This window comes from Apteryx rowi, unplaced genomic scaffold, assembly GCF_003343035.1.
Source record: "Apteryx rowi isolate R43461 unplaced genomic scaffold, aptRow1 scaffold_37, whole genome shotgun sequence".
NCBI lineage: Eukaryota > Metazoa > Chordata > Aves > Apterygiformes > Apterygidae > Apteryx > Apteryx rowi.
The window spans coordinates 2,634,714-2,647,234 of NW_020450196.1; positions in this window are offsets into that span (position 1 = coordinate 2,634,714).

The following is a 12,521-nucleotide window of genomic DNA, read 5'->3' on the forward strand; positions in this document are numbered from 1 at the left end:
TCAGACACAGACCTGTCATGGCCAGGCAGAGCCATGGGGCCAGAGCAGGGCCAAAGCCAGGCCAGGTGGTTGCCCACAGGTCAGGATCGGGGTCAGCATGGCCCATGGCCAGGCAGGAGCTTGGCTGTGGCGGGGTTGGAGATCGGCTGGGCTGAAATGGGGGCCTGGGCCTGGGCCTGGGCAGGGTGGGGGTAGGCTCCAAGGAGGCCTGGCAGGGACAGTGAGGGTTGTGGGTACCCCTCGACAGACATTTCCAGCTGGTTGCAGCTACTTACACTTCAGGTTTGAACCTCAGGAGACTAGGGTATGTCTGTTCACTGTTGGCTAACAAAGTGACAGAGAGGCCAAAGGGAAGAGCAGTTAGAATGCTACAGGGACATGATGAATGGGCTGATATTAGTCTATTAGGAACAGATATAGTCTCACATGGTTAGCCAGAGTTGACTGACAGCTAGAGAGCTAGTGTATTTGCAATATCTGATACAAGGATCTTCACTTGGCACTGTATCTGGTGGTACAAGGGATATCACGGAGACCTAAAAATGTGTGTGTGTGGGGGGGGGGGGGGGACTCGGGGGAGAGAGAGGAATGAAAGCTTCAGATTTCCAACAGATTAAGGACACTTTTACTTAAAAATAGACATGTCTTCACATCAGGATAGCTACTCAGAGTCTCTACTAGGATGACTGTCCAAAACAATGTAGTCAATTTTTACTTCAGTATAAACAGCCTGAGTTAACCCTCTAACCTCCTGGGATAGACTTTGACTACAGATGTTCACATGGAAGTCAGGCAATCTGGTATCATTTTTTCTGTGTATATAAACTGAGATTATCTATAGTTCTGTTTAAACAAGATAATACATAATTATTGCAATAATTAAATTTTGTTCCATGGAAACAGCAGCATTTCAAACACTGTCATGTCAACAGCTGCAACTTACCATCTTTAAAGTTGATAATGCATCACAATTATCTTCAAGTAACACACAGCTGGCCATGATGGTGTCATTAATATCTCAGTGTTACTGCATCTGTATCTAGAATTGTCTTGTTTCAAATCCCAGTCTTGTAAAAATGCATGTATATATTTCATGTATATAATTGGCAATTTAGCAAAATATTTCATCATCTACTTTCAGTTTGTACAAAGGTAATGAGATATGCCCTTCAGTACTTTGCTGAATAAGGCTGTAAGTAATTTCACTGATTTCAACATACCTATTCACATGGTTGGAGCTCTTGCAGGATCAAAATTGCAAAGACCAAATAGTTAGTGAGCGACATTGGGCAGACAAATCAAAACAATCAAACAGGAGAAGGATTAGAGCAAGAGGAAGAAAAATGTTTGATGAAGAACCCTAGATGTAGTTACCTTCTTTGACAGAGAACTCTGTGTAATCAAGTTATTTGTCCTTTCCAGATTTTGATGACAGGCATTTAGAGTGGTTATTAATACAGTGAGCTCTCTCATCCACCTGCCTCCTGGCCATGCAGGGGCCTTGCCAGCATTCTGTCAAGGTGTACCTTGTAGCTCACTAAGGCTGAAATCAGGCATGCTGTATGCAGCCAAAATGGGAGAAAAAGATACCATGTCCAGCTGCTTGTTACCCCTAGAGAATTATCACTTCTTCAGATTTCCACGCATGATAGCTTGTATAGTTGCTGCCTTGCCTGATTATGACTAAACATTATCATAAACATTTTTAATGGGCATCTTTTTCTAACCCAGGTTATTTTACCTGAGTTAGGAGAAACCATCTTTGTTCTTGGTCTGCACAGGAGAGAGCACAGAAGGATAACCCTCAGCAGCAGTCAAAAAAGTGTGTCCAATTACAGCTTTAGAAAGCTGGCAGGCTTTAAAGGGCTGCCTCCAGCCACAGTTTGAGGTTGTTTGGAGTGAGCCAGAGGCACAAGACAACTCAGGCATACTTTCTGTGCCTTTACCTGTAAAACTTGCGCTTCAGTATTTCTCGGTATGCAGGATTGCCCTAAGGCTACTAAGAACAATAAACTGTTCAGGTTTCCAAAAGATAGATGGTTCAGGGGCCATAACACAAATGATCAAGTCAAATTATTATAATGGTTCCTCTTGCCCTAAAGATTTCTGATATTCAAAGCATGTTTTTCTTTTCAATGTTTATAAAAGTTGCTTTGTCACAAGAGATGTAAGGGATTCTCTTGAACTGGGAGTCAACGTACCTGTATGGGACACATTGAGCCTTTTATCTGTGAGAAAATGTGACCCTCAAGGTTGTCTCCCCTCGACTCTCTCACTTTTTCCCTTTCTGATCCCATGTAATCCATTTCTAGGCTTTGCAATCCTGCCTTGCACCCTGCTGTCTTTGGACTTGCAGCTAATTCCTTATCCACTTAAGTTGTCTGTCTCCTTTACTTCTTGGCTCTGGAGATAAGCCTTTTGTGTGTACCTATATGAAAAGCTTTCTCTTGGTCTAAGTTAATCATATCAATAGCTTCCTTGTTGTAACTTACTTGTTTTTTCCCTCACCAGGACAGGCTATTGGATTTGTAAGGCATTAGCCTCCTTTTGTGAGTCCACACTAATTGTCTTTATAAACAATAACATCCTGCTGCTCTGCCCAAAAGTAAAGCATTCCCACCTTCTGCTTCCGAGCAGCACGATTCGCAGGTTTTCTCTTTTGCCTGCTCCATTTCCTCTGGCCTGTGCTTATTTTTTGTGTGTCTTATCTATTTGTTACCTGTTCAAAGTTTATTCTTCTCTTACCTTTACAGCAGTGACTGAGTTAACCTGGTAGCTGATTCAAAAGAGAGGAACTGGGAACTCTAAACTTTTAAAGAAAGCTAAAAGAGAGCAAAAGTACTACCAATTATAAGTAGGCAGGTACCATTGCCCATATAGTGAGTACAGTACCACTCCCACCACATATGGGAGAGGTTTAAATAAAACAGAAGAGGGGACATGGCCAACTCATGTTGGCATGTGATGGACAGGGAGTCAATTACACATACCTACATACTGTACAGGAAATTTTTATTCATTCAGCTATTGTTGTCCATATCCCTTCCAGATGTCTTTCAAAAGCTAGGCAGCAAGATGTTGCCATGATAACATGCAGCACTCTCAGAAAGATCACAGCACGTCTTCATGTCTCATTGTAACATGTATGTTAGAACTCCCGTCAGACCACATATAGTCCTGTAATTTCCAGGCTTTGCACAGTCAAACATGCTAGAAGGGGCCAATGAGAGGAAAGGCAGTCTGTTTTAAAAGACAAATTACTTTATGATGACGTATCAGCAGGGAGGAAAACCAATATTCTATTTATTTGACAACTATCTAGGTATCATTAGTTTACAATACAGAAAATTTTGTGCTGACATTAACATGATCACATTACTGTTCATTTATATTGTATTAACATCCAAGTGACACAGTTAGAGATGAGGATTTTGTTTTGGTAGGTACAACACAAACACAGGACAAAAAGATCCAGACCCTGTTCTAGAACTAAGGAGTAGGTCTGTTATTGGTAGGGGATAAAGAAGAGCAAATGATGAGGATTTAAACTATGTCAATATCATACTCAGTGCAATTGAGAGCACGGAGATGTAACCATAAGCCACCAATTGAAGGTATCTGTGGGGACACATCTGGTGTCATAATTTATAGCTGCCTAAAAGCTGCAAGAGAAACCATCTGCTAACCAGAGGTCAGAGAACTATGTTCTAAAGCATTTCTGACAATGACACGCCTTCTTCACATGCTACACATGTCCTTAAGAAAAGGGCATAGAGCAAGGGAAGCATGGTTAGTACTGCTAACTCAGTACTACTAAAAAATCCCAGCTGTCAGTCTTCAGACTCCTTTGCACTTTTCTTAAGAAGACAGCCGCATTCCAAAAATGTTCCTGTGTGTTTATATGAAATTATCTTGGCTTATTTATCTTTGAGAATGTCATGCTGTTTCATCAACGTTAATTAAAAGTCAGTATTGTAGCAGTTCTTATTTAAAATCAGTGATAACAGTGTCGTTCACGAATTCTCAGCATGATGCATACAAAATACTGTCCTTTCAATATTATGCTGAGTTTCGTACAATTTCTTTTTCAAGGAATTTAGTCTTATTGTGTTTTTTTTTTATAATTAGCAGACCTAAAATGCAGATTCCTACCTATACAAGTATAACTGTTATGTATAACATTAAGCTGCAGAGAATAATAGTTATGATATACTTTAGATGACATGGAAATGACATGGAAACCTTGGGTACAACACATCAAAAGAATTGTGCTGTGACTACACTACCAGTGTATGAAGCTACTCCAACAAGCTTCGCTCACTTCTACATCATCAATGTGCACTTGTTTTTCTCTGTATGTTATGCCTATGAAAAACACATTGCCTATATATAAGGCAATCTTTTCAGTCAGAAATTGTGACATAACCAGTGAACATCCTATTGGTGTATTTGGAACTGCCATTTCAGAAAATATCTGTGAGATTGGGAAGGAGAAGGGGTGAAGAATTATTAAACATGGGCAATTGCTCTGCTAGAAACATGTTCTCATATCAAATATCAGTACATTCTGTTTAACAGACAGAGAAGAAGAATCTCTGTTTCTGCATGAGGCTTTACTTGGCAACTGTTGGTCTGACAAAAAACTGTGCAGCATAATAGTGCAGCATAAGTAATAATCAACCACCGTGATAAAAGCTCTCATGCTAGTGAAGCCTGTATTGTCTAAAAGCAACACCAAGAAAGTTTAAAAAAACACAATAATAGTTTGTTAAATGTGGTGGGTGATCTTTCAGGAATTCATTTTGATAATGTTAGGAATTATTCTGGTGGAGCACATGGGCAACTCTGAGGGTAATGGCTTTAAGTCTCAGGGATCAACAAAAGTGGGACTGCTCTTTAAGAGAAACAGGCCAGGAGCCGAGGGTGACTGCAGCACAGGCAGTGCCCTCAGCAACACAGTGCAGTTGCTGGGTCTGAACAGGGTACTCRAGCAGGGCCGGTTGGTGATAGTAACAGGTCCCATCAACAGTCCAGTAAAGTAATCATCACATGAGGCCAGGAAACGACTCAGCTCCTAATTCAAGTCAGGAAATCCAAACAACAGTTCAGGAACACTAGGAGACAGGAATGGAGATAGGAATACCTACAATGTAGCCCAGGCTACGACTGGGTGCCCAGCTCCTGGGCCCTGAGCAGAGGGTGCATGGGTGAGTCCCCAGTGAGACCAGACAAGGCAATTAATGCCTGTAAGCACACTCATGGCCCTGATATTAAGTTGCAACTGAAGCCCTTAAGAAGTCCTACAGACACAGAGATTCTTGCATTTTCCTCCACATACCTTCTAGGTGTTGATAACAATTCTGGATCAGCTGACAGAATCATAGTTATCCTAGAAATAGAGGGCTAAAAGGTACTTTAAGAAATCATGTAGCTCACTATGTGTCTAAAAGCAAGAGCGATAGTATCTATCATTTCTGACAGAAATCTCTCCAAGCTGTTTTTCAGACTCTGACAAAGTTTTATAACCCACACAGGCAATCTGCAGTGTAACTCTGATGTTTAAACTGAGTCTCTCTCCATACAGTTTAAGCACATTGATGGCTGTTCTTTGCTCCACAAAAATAGAGATCAGGTGTTCCTCTTCTCTTTTGTACACTAAAGAACTTCAGTTCATTCAGCCCTTCCTCTTTGGTCATATTTGTTAGCCTGATGAGCCTCATTCTCTTCAACTAATTCACCTCTTTCTGAAGTACTGTGCTCAAACTGAAACCCTCCTAGCTCAGAGTACACCTTACAGTACCTATTACCTGCATCTCACTATGATATTGACCTTTGTCCTTGTAGTAGAACAATGCTGACCACATGCAGCTAGGCTGTGATCTGTTATAATCCTCAGATTCTTCTTTGAAAAACAACTACCTGACAAATTTTTAATTATCCTGTACTTGTGCAGATGTCTGCACAATGTGGAACATCTTGCACTCAACCTTAGTAAATTTCATCCCATCTTTTTATTTAGACCGTATCTCCAATACCTCCTGTAGGCCATATTCACTTTTAAATCCCTCATATTTCAAGTCATCAATTGTGGAGTATATTTCCTTGTTTCAAGAGGACAACAACCAGGGTGACACCCAGCTTCAGATATCCAGAGCAAAATTTAATGCCCTTCAAAAGTGTTCAGTGAGTTACTGTGACCCTCTACAGGACCTGTTATAATTAACCAGATAGCTTCTGACCCTTGCAACATGAGAAGGTATGACTGAGATTACTCGTTACATAACCTACCTCATTTCCTAAATGAAAATAAAGCTTTTTTGTTCAGTAGCTCTGCAAATATCTAACTATACTTTAGGCCCCACAGTGCTAAATAAGGTGCAACCTATGTAACATAACATACAGCTGGTCAGGATGTAGGAACTAAAAAGGCTACTATTACTACTTATGACAGGTACTGAAAGTGGAAATGACTTATCTGAAGTCACATAGCAGACGACTGGCAATGCTGAGAGCAGAACTGAACTCCACCAAAAAACACATTGCTTCACTGAGCAATAAAACATTTAATAGGGTTGACTTGACAAGTAGCACCCATGCAAGCCCTCACTAATGGAAACACTTTCATTGTCTGAAAACACAAAGATGAGTTAGCTCTCTTCGAAACTGAAAAGTAATCAAAAGTTCCTTTGTTCCTGTGCTTTCTTCTGCACCCTCCTCAAGTTCAACCAAACACTGACTACATCCAAGAAGACTTTTCACGTATTTGGACCCATCATTTCCCCCAGGAGTTTACATCACACTGTACTAGAAATTTTCACATTCAGAGAGCATTTGAGATTGGCAATTGCTTTTTTTTTGAATGAAATCTTAAGCTTGACCACAAAAAATGCAGGCTATATGATTGTGCATATTCACTTAACTTTCTAGAATACATCTATCCATTGTGGCATATGGGAATATAGCATAACTAAGTTTCTCAAAGGTAATCCTAAAAAAGTTAAATCAATCTTTGTGGCTGTAGCATAGGAGTCTCTATTCTTTAAGTTTGATTTTCCTTATTCATCTTCTCTGTACAGCCCCATTCTTCAGTCATGGTACTAAACCAGAACCAGGTCATATTACTGCTGTGCTCAATGCTGTCTGTGGACGCCAAAGCAAATAATGAATAAAGATTGGGTAGTCTGTCTTGATACGACCACAGATCTGGCCATTTCTTGTGCCCCACTCATTTTCAAGTTCCTGAACTTACACCAGGAAAGGTCTGTAAGGAAAGATGGATTATTTTTGATTGATACCATATGTGAATACTATTTTCTTTTGACAGCTTTCTATCTTCCCTCAATAACAAAGAATACTATTCCATGCTCAGTTTTCCTTATGACAGAAAAAAAGTTGCCAGAGGTCTCTAACGCATAAAGGATCAAACCCTAAATAAAACATTTACTGGCTGAACCAATATAAAATGATTTTTAAAGGGCATAAGCAATCTCTGCAAGATCCCAAAGGAGAGTTGTTCAACAGAAACCCAGTTAGCTACCCTTCCTTAAAGGTAAGGGTATCTCCTTTACCAGAACGTTCCTATTTAGAATAGCACTTTCTCCCCCTCCCCCATAGGCTATTATGTAAGACTCCCACCACAAAAGCTAAGATACTTCCTGTAATTCTCCACCTAAACAACATTCTGTTATTCTTTTTTAGAAACTAGCAACTCATCAGCAATTTACTACTCCTTTCTCAGCTGGGACTGCGAATTTCCTTTATTAAGTTCAAAGAGCTTCCTTTCTGGAAGGGTATTTATTCTCATACATTACAAAAAAAATTAAAAGGAGGAATGCATATACAAAACACTCAAGCTTTCTCTACTTACATTTTCTTTTACTTCATAGAGAAAGAGAAAACAAGTCCGGCCAGTCAGCTACTGTACAGTTTACATTACTGACTTTAGTGGAATGCTGACTGATAAGTTAGAGTATGCTGACTTAGAGCAGCTACAGAACTCACTGCAAAAGCTTTTGGAAACAGAATCAAGACTCAGGTCTGACTGTGAGAAAATTCTTCTTTTTGTGTCTGAGAAGGTTTCTGCTGCAGTCTTTCTCCTGCTTCTTTACATCTTCCTTTCTTGCTACTCTGAGGTTTTCACAAGTTCCTGACCTTTTATCCCTCACAAGTTCCCTTTGTAGCTTCTCTCTTACACAATGATAAATGGGTTTCTCTTAGAGTCCTGGGGAACATTGGAAAGTGACCTTTTGACAGAATATTGGCTTTGAATATGAGTTACTGCTGAATAACTAGCACATGGAAATGTTAACAAAATCGGGTTAAACTCCACTTGGCTGCTTTGATATGATCTATAAATAATGACTCATCTTTTGCTGTAGTACAGAGTTCATCAGCCTGCTAAGTCAAAAACTCCTATTAAAACAGACTATTAAGTGCTTACTGAACTGTAGTGCACAGAGTTGGCATGAGATATCAGAATTATTCCACGTGTACATAAGCTGATGTATTCTGGTCAGTGATACAGGGAGTAAGAATCAGCAGATGAAGGTTCAAAACGCACTGGTAATGCAGAGGGCCTCTCCCAGACTTTAGACTGGCCAAATACAAAAGATGTGTTATCCTGAAGTTCTATCATCATATTAATATGGTTCCTCTCAAACTCATTAGCTTCACTGAGAAGAAAGGATATTCATTTGGACATCCCATTTAACTACGATAGTTACGTGGCTTCCAAACTACAGCTGTTTGTCTCCTAACCAGATTGGAGCACAAGGCTGTGGAACTTGGGCCAGTCTGTGTTGACCTGTTCTAAGTTATTATGGAATTTGGGACTGKTCACTTGATTTCTCCATATCTTCTCTAAAAATGCTTGGCAAGGACGCTGTGAGGTTTAATTGGTTGTTTACTATTGAAATGCTTATTTGGTGTTCAGAAATAGAGTCCCTCATCCGATGTGCTCAAAAGCAGCAGTGAAGCTAACTTAATAAACCCATAACTCTAATGTAACTGTTTTTCAGATAAGGATCTTACTGTACTTTACAGTGTGTAGAGCTGTCCTTTTTCAAAAGGAAAAACTTGGGCAAAGAAATAACATGACTTTGCACACGGAAAAACCCTTCCTCAGCTCTGGAACTCCTCTGGAGTTCCTAAATACTCAGCATCTCTAAAAAGCTTGCCCAACTTGGCATTCAGTATCAGAGGCTGCCTTAGAAGCTGAGTTCTAGCATTCAGTGTTTTAATTTCCCCACCTGTAGAATAAAAATGCTTAGTTCACTGTTACGTATATGTAAATATGAGACAGAGTTAATGACCTTGAATCCAGGAGGAACTTTTGATCTGCTATCCTACATTGATATGTCTGTCTGACTTAACAGAAGCTCAGAAATATGAGGAAGCCAAAGAAGGAAATACTTTATAAACCAGATCCTTGTTTTTGATAGCATTTCAGATGGAACAAGAGTGACTGAAAAGAGGAGGAGGAGTAAGTACACAACTGGACAACTGACAGCTGAAAGGGCTGAACCTTAGGCTTACTAACCATATCCAACTCTTGTAAATGAGTTCTCCTGACTGGATAAACAGGATTCATCCCTGAATGACTCAAATCTACTCCAAACTGATCTGTTCAAGTATTTGTGAGGCCCATCCATGTTGATTTCTTTTTCTTCCACAGAATTTCCTGGCTACATGGTTTAGGGGCAATGTTTGTGGGGTTTTTTTTTTTAAAGAAGAGAACACACATAACAGAGGGGCATAACAGCATTGCAGCTGGTAGCAGCTCAGGGCTGTTTGAAATAACTGTGTGTTATGGACTTGCTGTAATCTGCTTGTTAAAAACTGTTTTTCTCAAGCCACCCAATATGTTAAGGGACAGTAAACAACAGCTGCTTTGGCAATGATTTTAAATTCCAATTTGATATTTTAATCCAGGATTTAATTGTCCCCAAGGTCAAAATTTCTCTTCAAGGTCTTGCCCCCAGAACACAATCCAAACATCTGCACTGTGCTCTTCTGGGGTTGAGAAGGGCTAGAAAGTTGCAGAAGAGCTGCTTTGGAGTAGTTGTTTTATCTCATTGGCTTGAGTAATGTACTGTCCAACTTTTAAACCCAACAAAATGCCTGTGAAGTGACTCTGCCATAGTCATTTCATCACCCACAAAGTTTACCATGTGCAGGGATATCCACAGATAGACCTGAGGCAGACTTTACGGTACACACACAGGTCCTGAAATGTTGCTATTCTGGGCAGTAGAACTATATTGATTCTGTTGTAAGGGACTTATATATTGGTAGGGGATGAGTTATAGAGCTTTCCACATAAAACTGATTTTGGTCATTAGTGCCTTCACATCTTTGTTTCTTAACTGTATAACTGACCTTATTTCATCAGCGGCAAACATCTGAATAAATCCCTGCTTAGGAGTTGAATCAATGCCTATTGAAATCAGTGCAAAAAGTTCTATTAGCTTTGAGGTATCTGCATCAAATCTAGCATTTTTACATCTTTTTTTTAACAAGAGGGGGAGAAGTCTTCTTAATCTGAGCAAGAATGTATTCTTTATCTGAACTAACTAAATAGAAATAAATACTAATGAAAGGAAAGTGTTTGTAGATTTCACAGCAGTGAGAGACTGTGGGAAGCCTACTTCTTAATCCGTTAGCTTGTGTTAAACTTATGCTTTCACTGATTTTACCTCCAGTAGGTTAATTTAAGAACACTTTTTTTTTTTTAAGAGAAAACTGAGAGACTTTAGCCAGCATCTTGTCTTCCAGATCCAGCTGTGCAAGAGGAGGAGGTTATTTTCCCTAGCTACTCATCTTTGTCTTGCTGTAAGAAGTTACTGCTTCCTTAGATTTACAGGCAAAGGAGGCCCTGAGAATATTTCTTAATTCACTTCTGGCAAGATCAGCTAAGGTAGGTTCAACAGGTTCAAGACAGACAACAAGCAACATGGGTTAGGCTACGGGAAGATATTTTCCAGTGTTCTATCTTCTGAATTTCAAGGAAAGTTATAAAACAGACACTGAAGGCTGTTTATGGCCAACTGTTTTCCCAGTTAAAGCAACAGAATACACTCATCAGCAAGTTCATGAACTTAAGCCTGTAACAGCAACTGTAATGGAGAATAAAGGGAGAAGAAAATGCACTTACAACAGAATAAAAATACTGTTTCCAAAGGCTTAGCTGAATTTCTGAAATTGGAGAAAGTTCAGTTCTTCCACTAACTTTGTGAAAATAGTATCTGAAGATTTAAAGAAACTGACATTCCTCCCACACGCCTCCTATTCCTTCATCTGGCAGTCTATAACACCAGAGTAGGATTTCCTCTGTCATCAACTTTCGTGAATATTTTTGGATAGCTCAGTAATTATCCATCTTAACGTATCCACCTGTATCAACTTTACACATAGTTAATGGATCAACTATATTGATCCTCTATTTATTGTGAAGGAGAGCAACTATATTTGTTTTAGGATACTATAACTCATTCCAAAACCTGTAAAAAATTCACTGAAGAGGAGATGAAGGACATTTTGGCTAGTGAAACCACCAGGTTCATATTTCTCTGATGTGCCTGCAATGAGACAAAGTGCAAAGACAAAATGACATGGAACAGTGGAGAAAACCTACTAACCCAACCTGTTTCCAGCTATTCACCATTCCTTACTGTGGCAGGTGTCAATGACCTTTCAGATCTGCCAAATGAGCAAATTGTGTAATACTCCCTAACCAATATCTATAAAAATAAAATAGGTTATTTCAGATAGATTACATAACTCACCTCACCTTGACTCAGGTAGGTTAAAGAATATTCACACAAGCAGCTCAACCGGTAGATCTGAAAGTGTAGTGACCACTAATAAAGGATTATGATCTCTTCCACCAGTACTGATGAAATCAAAACAGGTTGTATTTCCCCAGTCCAAAACTTTAAAGATGCAGTAAGATCACCATGGAAGAAACCTGGTAGAATCTTACTCTCACCAAAGTAAAAATTCATATGCAAGTAGTCTTTATCACAGTTTCCTACAGTTTCCTACAGTTATTCAAATTAAAACTTTGAATGAAGGCTTGGCATAGTACGCAGACAATCAGTTTCTAAAGCACTTTTCTGTAACTAAATGAACAATAGATTCTGAACCACTTTTAGCTATGAGAAACACTACAGTAAGCCACTGAAACTGTGCTAATACAAGATTTCAGGTCAAAGGTAAGGATGGTTGGAATTACAAGTGTAGAACAAGAACAAAGCTCATTTGCTGGAACTGTATATTCTGGTCATAAAATAAATGATGTAAGTAACAGAGCAGTTTGGCTATAAAATGGAAAGATGTAATGGAACACTGAAATCTTTCAGTCTCTTTCAGGGAGTGCATCAACCCAACAGCTGATATGAGAATGGAATTTTGTTTGTAGGTTTTCTTTAGGTAAAATCCTAGAAGGCATATTCATCATTTTGACAATGCAGTTTATCTGTTACAGCATGGCCTAGTTCCCCTCTTTAGTCAGCAGTTTGCTA